At 42.1% G+C, this 10000-nt stretch overlaps 1 protein-coding gene across 1 annotated transcript in view; it reads right to left on the bottom strand.

The window, feature by feature from the left end:
• Positions 1-9688, bottom strand: part of LOC308335100 (kinesin-like protein KIF1C) — a 53146-nt gene extending 43458 nt beyond the window's left edge. The window contains exon 1 of the mRNA XM_080792084.1: positions 9044-9688. The gene's annotated coding sequence lies outside the window, so the exon portion shown is untranslated. The remainder of the gene's footprint in view (positions 1-9043) is intronic.
• Between the last annotated feature and the right edge of the window lie 312 nt (positions 9689-10000).

Consider the following 10000-nt stretch of genomic DNA (forward strand, 5'->3'; position numbering starts at 1 on the left):
TGAGACAGAGAGTACAGAGATGGTTTGTCACATGTTGTAGAGAGACTGCAGGCTACACACACATAAACGCACGCACGCACGCACACACACACACACACACACACACTAGCATGTATATATGACACATACAAGCACCTGATGTATAGAGATATTAGAGAGCAAGACAGAGAACGTAGAGAAAACAGGGGAGAGAGAGAGAGAGAGAGAGACAGACGCATAAGGTGCAAGCCTTTGCGAAAATACATTCATTTTGATTCATTGATTCGAAAAAAAGAACAAATCTTTCCCTGTTTAAATCCACTGATAAAATGTGAATCCTGGGGAGAAATGAAATAAGTCCATGAAATAAGTAGTAGCATATTATTTGACATTTATTTGACCTTTTGACTTTTTCAGGCTATACAAAATTATAATACACGGACTGCCTGGTTGCCTGTGTGTAAAATAAATAAAGTGTGTTGTGCAGTGTTGTTTTTGGCAGCAAATTTAGATTTTAGTTTTAGACATTCAATAGTTTTCATTTAGTTTCAGTCACATTTTTGTCACCTGGAATGTTTTAGTGTTAGTCTAGTTTTATGTTGGCGGGCCTCGTAATGATTGTTTTTACACTTGCTGAAAATAGCCGATCTACAAGCTCACAACGCGCTGCGACGCGTTGTGAGCTTGTAGATCGGCTATTTTCAGCATGCAACCAAGTCTAGTCTAGTTTATATTTGTTGACGAAATTGTCAGTATATTTAGATGCAAAAGGGGCGGGGAGGTTGGGATTCTTGCATATTTAATTTGCTGCGGTTTGCCTTCACACTGCGCTGTCATCCGCAGCAATTGGAAACGCAGCAGGGGGGACCTTCATCAATGTGTTCCATTCATAAACTAGCCTACACAGTGAAATCTATGGTGTTAAAATGATACTCATAACGTGCATGTGTCGTGCCGTCTCTCTCTCTCTCAGCCACGCACTGTTCTTTTGGGCATGGAGACACAGCGCTGAGCGCACTGAGAACAGACAGCAGCACTAAATGTTTATCGAGATGAAAGTGCCTACTCCCCAGTCCCCACACACACACAGTGACAGCACAGACAGACAGACAGACTATACTGCAGTGTTTTTATGTGTTTCCTTAAGCAATTAATAAATGTAGCCCCTCATTTCGACCAGGACGAATCGACCATGTCTATCCACGGTAACAGGACATCTTTGCGCTGCGTAAAATATGCCTTCTCCGTCTCCAACTGTGTTCAGCTCCTCACCTGCCATTGTTTGCTTAATTTCCTTTATTTGCTGCGGATTGCATTCACACCTGCACCGAATCGTAATCAAGTGTGATTGGAAGCGAAGCGAAAACCCAGTTTTTGGTCGGAGTAGAATGCGGTTCTTTGATGCGCAATAGGATTCGAATGATGCTTCACACCTGCCAAACGAAGCGCACTTTCGTTTTGGTTGCTATAGCAATGCAATGAATATAAGAATATAAGATGAAGCATGGATCGAATAGCCTGCAGGGACATACAGGCAGGTTATATAAAAGTTTATATGCATCTTTAATTGGCCGGGATAGATTATCTCTGGCAGTGCTTCCCAAACTTTGTCATGTCAAGGACCCCCAAAATGACACTAATTATCCTGCGGACCCCCTTTTGAAAAGATATGCCAGGGACCCCCTAAGAGAAGACTTTTATGGCTCAAGCAGCGATTCTCAACCAGTTTAATTTCAAGGACCCTCAGTTTGACATGCATTAGTCTACAGATCCCCATTTAATGGCATTTCTATCTCTGGGACCCTTGTAAAATCAATGTTAATTTAACTCTGAGAGCGGGTCCATTTGGTTCCATTTGTACACCCAGAGTTACAAACCCATAAGAGTCCATTTGGTTCCAAACTATCATTTAGCTGAGGACCTCCTGGAACTCCCTCAAGGACCCCTGGGGGTCCCCGGACCCCACTTTGGGAACCACTGCTCTATGAAGTCGGACATTTATAGCGATAATAGCGTATTTTTGGGACTGCCTGTCTGTCAGTGCGTGTCTGTCTGTCTGTCCGTGCGTGCGTGCATTTGATCAGCGGGCGGTCCCCCTCCCCTGCATCCATACAGTAGTGATGTTTGATAATGATCGGAGCGCCCCACGATCAACTCGGGAGGGTTCAGAATAGATTGGATCTTTCAGCACTCACACCAGACGATTATTATGGTGTACTGTAGGGGGCCTTATGTATCCACATCACAGCACAGCCACCCTGGCCACCCTGCACCCGCCACTGACTCCCCATTGTTGTGCCTAGCGGGACGCACACGCAGATCAGACTAGAGTTGTCCCGATGCCATTTTTTTCAGACCGAGTACTTAATTTTTACTTGTCAATACCGAGTACCGATACGAGTACTTTAGTTTTGTTGTGTAATGAGTAATTTTACCCCCTTTTCGTCATAGATGCAGATGGATCTCTGATCTACACGTATCAGTTGTCACTTGTAGATCGGCTGTTTCTAGCGATTTTCTGCAGTGTTGGGTGAGGGTCAAAGTTGCTCCTGTTGCGTTCGTTCAGCCTGGTATCAATTGGATGTTTTGGTACTCAGGTCAAAGTATCGGGGCCGGTTCCGAGTACGAACCTTCAAGCGCAAAAGTGTTATTTGCAAAAGATGAACATAATTTTAAGGTGTTTCCGTTCAGTTTATGCGCAGGAGCTTTAATGTGCAATAAAGGCTTAATGGAAACATATATATATATATATATATATATATATATATATATATATATATAGAGAGAGAGAGAGAGAGAGAGAGAGAGAGAGAGAGAGAGAGAGAGAGAGAGAGAGAGAGAGAGAGACAGAGATAGAGTATAGGTGTCGCTTCATTTTTTTGTTCTCGTGATAAATAGTTGGTACATATTATTACACACACACAAACACACATTGCCCAATAACATTACAACAACCCAACATGATTGAGCTAAAAATACTCTCTCTCTCTCTCTCACACACACACACACACACACAGTGACACGCATAGCTGGAATAGCTTGCGAGTGCTGCTTTAGCAAGACATGCTAACTTTAGACACACACACACACACACACACACACACACACACACACACACACACACACACACACGTGTACTACAGAGAGTGAATACTGGCCTGCCATTGGCTACGTTAGCGAAGCAGCTAGCCAACTGGGATAAGTTTGTCCCTCCTTGTTTTTTGGTTCACTACAGACACACGTGTGTGAGATAATCAACTGATCTGTGCTATAGTGCGGCACAAATACAATCAGAAATAGGATCGCAATCTCCGTTCATGCAGACACCACCATGCGATCTCATTGCTAAATTTGATTAAGAATGGCCGGCGCAGCACTAGTTGTAGTGTCCAATTCATTTCAGTTACTCTTATGTTTTTGCTACAAGAGAGAGACTTTAAATCAAGCATTTGCTGTTGTCCGTTTTAGAGCCACAGTAGTTGGCTCCAGGTGCCACATTTTAAATGTAGTGATGTTCAGCAACTACAGACTAAAGACAAATACAAATACTCATGGAAAGAATTAGAATCGTGATCTCAATTCTCGTGGAGGAAAATCGAGATTCACATTTGAGCAAGAATCGTGCGGCACTAACTAAGTAAGCTATGATAACTAAAGCTATGACTAAATATATGACAATTTCATCAACAGATAAAAACTAGACTAAAATGTTAAGGAGGGACTAGTGGAGAAGAGATCCAGTAGAACTAAAAAGACATTTTATGCTTGATTGCGTGCGCTCTGAAAATAGCGGATCTACAAGCTCACAACACGTCACAACCAAGTGTAAAATCAACCATTACGACGCCATCAAGGTACCGCCAAAATACATTTTAGTCGGCTAAATCAACTGTAAATGTAGTCGACTAAAACTAAACTAACACTAAAGCATTTCAGATGACAAAGATTTGACTAAAACTAAATTTTATTCAAAAGACTACGACTGAAACTAAATCTAAATCTGCTGTCAAAATCAACACTGGGATCGACTTATCGTATACCTGCGTTATTAATTAATGATTATAATTGCGATTAACGATTTAATTGTGTTTTTTTTTGTGTTCAACTTTTAGGCTTCGTAATTGCACAGAAAAAGAAATATACAGAGAAATCACAGGCCCATTTTATATTATTTTAACAAATGCACAAAATAGCAGATCTACAAGCTTACAACAAAGATCTACAAGCTTACAACACGTCACTTGGTGACATGTAAGTTACAGCAGTGAAATTTGTTCTCCGCATTTAACCCATCTCTTGGAGCGGTGAGCCGCAGCCAAGGAGTGGTGAGCTGCAGCCATGCCACGATTTGACCCCCCAATCAAAACCCTTTGATGCTGAGTGCCAAGCAGGGAGGACAATATCGGGTCCCATTTTTACAGTCTTTGGTATGACCCAGCCGGGGATCGAACCCCGACCTCCCAGTTTCAGGGCGGACACTCTAACCCAAAAGGTAGATCATGATCTACCAGTAGATCACAAAGGCTGTGCAGGTAGATCACATGACATGGCCCTCAAAAAGGTATGATTAAAATAGGCCTATAAAAAGCATTAATAATCAAAATTCACAAAACACCTCTTTTTGGCATCTGTCATTAATAGGTGACTTGATTGATTGACAACAGGGCCTGCATCAAGGTCAAATGCTTTGTGTTCAAGAGTCAGTAGAATTACAAAAACTCACACAGAATGGGATGAAGACTTTCCCCCGACTATTTCCCATTGTTTCTCTTATATGCAACGCCAGTGCCGCTATTACAAAGCCCCCTCATGTACATTTTTGGGGTTGAGGGTAGATCATGTTGAGCTTGCCATTTTTAAAGTAGTTCTCAAGTCAAAAAAGTGTGGGCACCCCTGCGAGTCTAACCAGTAACCACAAGGCCACTGTCTGGTAAGGTAACAAAACATATCAAATAAATAACAGTAGTGGGTCGCGCACACACCAAGACTGCAGTTCAAAACATGTATTCTTGCATTTTGAACAGGGGACAAACGTTTCGGCTATCCAGCCTTCATCAGTGTGGAGAGTGACTGAATGTAAGTGGTGACATAGTGCAGGTGCACATAATCACCTCACATCACATCATCAATTGTGATTATCTCAAATAATTGCGTTTAGGCGATTATGTAATAATTGTGACAAGTTGTGAACTATGCTGAAACTTGTGAAATATGCGAAATAGCGAAAAGTTGCAAAACATGCAGGGTTTTATGTGATTTTATGCTGTGAAATATGTGGGAGGTTGCGAAATATCTTTAATAAGTTTGTGCGATTATGCACCCTTTTTGAAAAAAATTATAATAATAACCTGGCATAATCGGCCAATTACATATATTTTTGGGGGTCCATGACGTGAAAATGTTTGAGAACGACTGACATAGAAACTTGAGATTTCAGAAAACTCATGATTTAGAAGAAAGATTTGTAGAATCGAGGTCAGGTCTAAACTGGAGAGTTGGTAACCAAATGGAACCTCATTACTCTTGAGAGCGTGACCCTTATGGGTCCATTTGGTTTCATTTTACACTCAAGAGTTAAATTATTGAATCATATTCTAAGTCTTGTGTCTGGTAATAAATAATGGACCTTGATGTGAAAAAGGGTTGAAAACCCCACAGATTTAGACTCTGTTTTTTCTCCTATCCTGTGTGAAGTAAGAGAACTCCTGGAGTGTTTGTTCAATAACAGGCCTCTCCACATGTTTCTCCAGTTCTTTAGTAAACACTACATATACATGTTCAGTTTGGAACAATAAGTCATTTATCAGCTTCATGTTTTACTCTATTCCACTTCCCATCATCTCTTTCTTTCTCCAGTGTTGTTTTCATCGACTAAAACTAAGACGAAAAATGTTCGTCGACTACATTTTTCCACTAATGGAAACTAAATGGAAACTAAATGAAAACTAAGCTACGGTGACTACAACTAAGACTAAATATAATGACAATTTCATCAACAAATAAAAACTAGACTAAAATGTTAGGAAGGGACTAGTGGACAAGAGATCCATTTTACACTTGTTTGCATGCTGAAAATAGCCGATCTACAAAAACGTGACGCGTTGTGAACTTGTAGACTGGCTGTGCACCCCATAGTGATGTCTCTCAGCTAAGGGGTCCCTGCTTCATCTGTCTCTCAGCTAAGGGGTCCCTGCTTCATCTGTCTCTCAGCTAAGGGGTCCCTGCTTCATCTGTCTCTCAGCTAAGGGGTCTCTGCTTCATCTGTCTCTCGGCTAAGGGGTCCCTGCTTCATCTGTCTCTCAGCTAAGGGGTCCCTGCTTCATCTGTCTCTCAGCTAAGGGGTCCCTGCTTCATCTGTCTCTCAGCTAAGGGGTCTCTGCTTCATCTGTCTCTCAGCTAAGGGGTCCTTGGCCTTAAAAAAAAGACCCCTGGTCCACGAGTGTTGTGTACAGGATTACAAAACACATAACACTCCGTTTATATACTGTTTTATTACCGTAATCTGACGTTATTAATACTTGCGCAAGCAGAGCGCGCAAGTAATAGTTTTCGTCCAGGGGTGTGCCAGCGTATGATGTAATGACTACTTGTGCCTGATACGGCAGTGGTGTCAGATTACATTACATGTATACATAGGGGCATTACCTTTAATCCTCCTGACACTAAAACATATCGTCATTACGTCACCATCGAAAACCAATTACACCCTGGCATTGGGTCCTTTAATCCACATCTTTATTATGTCATCATTGAGAGCTAGTTATACCAGTTATACCCTGACATCATATGCTGCTACGATACATACACATACGCAAAGTAACCACAGTATACCGCTAAATCAACTTACAAATTACATATACATAGAGGCATTTCCTTTAATCCACCCGACACTGATCGACATATACATCACCAGTACTTGCACGCTCTGCTTGCCATTTATGGCCTACTAGTGTGACAAGCCTGATCGATAAGGTGCTCGTTATCAATCCAACTTAACCCATTCTGACCTGAGATCAGATTCATACGAGGTTTCCACTGGACACACACTGGTCTGATCAACCCATTCTGACCTGAGATCAGATTCTAAAAAATGTCAGTCGTTCTTCGATTTTTCCAAATATAGCAGACCTACAAGCTCGTATCGCGCCACTCGGTGGCGCGATATGAGCTTGTAGATCTGCTATTTTTCAATAGGTAAAGCATAACATGATGCTAACACCAAAATGGGTGCCCGGTCAGAATGGGTTAACAAGCTCCATCCCTACTGCAGACCAAAGGAGATCAATATATGAATGAATGAACCATTGTAAAGCGCTTTGAGCACTTGGAAAAGCGCTATAAAAATGCAATTCAATTCATTATTATTCAAGCGTCGCTTTGTGAGAGTGAAGTGTTTTTTTGTTCACGATGCGACTTATGTTGTTTCAGCGACAAATATCACGTGAAGTTTGGCCAATCAACAAAGCCGATGGCGTCGGAGGTGGACCAATCGAGGAAGCGGATGGCTGTTGATCTTCCAAATATGGTCAATTGTTCCCCCTGGTCCAGACACTCGTTTTAAAAGGTCACATGGCTGTGATGATGTCATTGGTGATGACGTTGTGTGATGATGATGTCATTATGTAGAAAAGTGGTTCTCAAAGTGGGGTCTGGGGACCCCCAGGGGTCCTTAAGGGAGTACAAGGGGGTCGACAGAATTGATAGTTAGGAACCAAATGGACCCTTATGGGTCTGTAACTCTGAGTGTAATGGACAAAAAAAAATCACACGTGTGAAGTGAGGGGCGCTTTGTGTTTCCACAAATTTACGTCATATTTGGCAGATATTTGACCCAATTTCTCCTTTCATTGTCAAAGGCAAATATGAGACGTGTTGGGACAAAAGCTGTATATAGGAGGGGCTTGCGTCCGTCAAAAAGAAGAATCATATCGAGGGCAGAAATCATCACATTCCGGACAATCACAATTCAGGTCTCAATTTTCAATGTCCTCACTTGTTATCCTCAATACTATACATTGCTCAGCCAATCAAATCATCACTATGGGGTGCTCAGCCAATCAAATCATCACTATGGGGTGCTCAACCAAATCATCACTATGGGGTGCTCAGCCAATCAAATCATCGCTATGGGGTGCTCAGCGAATCAAATCATCACTATGGGGTGCACAGCCAGTCAAATCATCGCTATGGGGTGCTCAACCAATCAAATCATCGCTATGGGGTGCTCAGCCAATCAAATCATCGCTATGGGGTACACCCAGACACACAAAGCTGGGCATAGCGCCGCTCAAAAACATAAATTCCATTAATAAAACACCATTATAGATTGACTACTAAAGCTGGTGTGAATCAAACTACATATATGAGTCTTTAATGACGATTACAGTTGATTAAGATGGTTTAGACCAGTCAAGTTTTCACATCAAGGTCCATTATTTATTCAGCATTTGATCCACGGAACCACCATTAATGACTCGGACCCAAAACTAAACAATATGTTGTTGTCGTTGGATAACATTTTGTGCACAATTCCATCCACGCTGTGTTGATGTTGGTATAGAAGAGTCCAGGACAACTCTCTCTCTCTTCGACTTACTTAGGAGAGAACAGGCAAACGTTGATCAAAATAACAACACTTCTACATGTTCTAATTGTGTAGACTTCTTGTAAATTAGGTAAAGCAGATGTATATACAATAATGTAACTCTGCAGAGCGTAACATTTTACTCTCTCAAGAGTTATCTATATAAAAGGGTCCATTTGGTTACCAAATCTCCACCATTTAGCTGGTTTTAGACATTATGATGTGATGTCATATAGTCTACCAGTGTTTACATACTACAACTAGCCTATGTTCTGCCAACAGGATGCACCTATACCTACAGACATGACGTCATGTTATGGATATGACGTCATATCACCTTTATTTGCACATTGCCAATCCAAGCACCTGTTTGAACTTTATAAATGTCACGATGACGTCAGACTGATTTAAGTTTAACTGAATTTCCATAATACCGAAGGTGTGTGTGTGTGTGTGTGTGTGTGTGTCAGACTCTCTTACCGGTACTGTGGAATCGTGCGTGTAGTCTCGTGGTGTGTGTGTGTCTCCGGGTTTACACTCCCATCATGTCCGGTTAGGTTCACACAAAAACAACACTAGATTTCCCAAAAAAAAACACACGCACACACAACCCCCCAAAAATACACGCTGTGCGTGTGCGCGTGCGTCTATTAAACGGAGATTAATTTATATCGGAGGGCTCGTGACAGACTGACTGTTAGAGAAAAAAAAGTTTGATTAAAAAAAAAACTTCCGTCCGAGTTTAATAACGGATTTTAACGTCCATTAAAAGTAAATTCTTTTGAAGTGTTGTGTTTTAGGTCGTTACATCCATAAAGTAACTGTTCGGTTCGGACACAGAGCTCTGGAATCACGGCAGAGGGTAGGGAAAAAAGTGCTATTTGTGTCTGTCCGTTCGTTCACTCCGTTGGTTCTTCTCCTGGTTCGGCTTGTTGTTGTTTCTAGGTCCGAAACAGGAATAATAATAAATAATAATAATCCGGTAGTTTTGTTCTTTAGGTTGTTTAAGGTTCGACCAAAGTGGACAAAAAGTGACTCCAAAAAAAGAGAGGAAAATAAAACAAAAAATAAAAATAAAAGAACGGGAGAGGAGCGGCTGCCCCGGTGGCTGGCTGGCCCGGGCTGCGTGCTGGCTGGGCTGGCTGTGACTGTGCGCGTGTGACGTTGTGCGATTGAACGTGTGTGTGTGGAGTGTGCGCGCGGCGCGCGGCCCCGAGATGGAGAGAGAGCGTGCCCGCCCTCCTCCTCTTCTTCTCCTCCTCCTCCTCCTCCTCCTCGCGAGATGACGGAACTCTCGCGAGACGTTCCACACAGTTTAAAGTGACAGTCAGTACATGTGCTTCTAAATCTCAGGTCTGGGCAGTGGGAGTGTGATACTGTACTGATAACCTCCCTTGACATGAAAATGTTTGAGAACGACTGACATAGAAACATGGG

This window comes from Protomyctophum bolini (genome assembly GCF_963924005.1).
Source record: "Protomyctophum bolini genome assembly, chromosome: 20".
NCBI lineage: Eukaryota > Metazoa > Chordata > Actinopteri > Myctophiformes > Myctophidae > Protomyctophum > Protomyctophum bolini.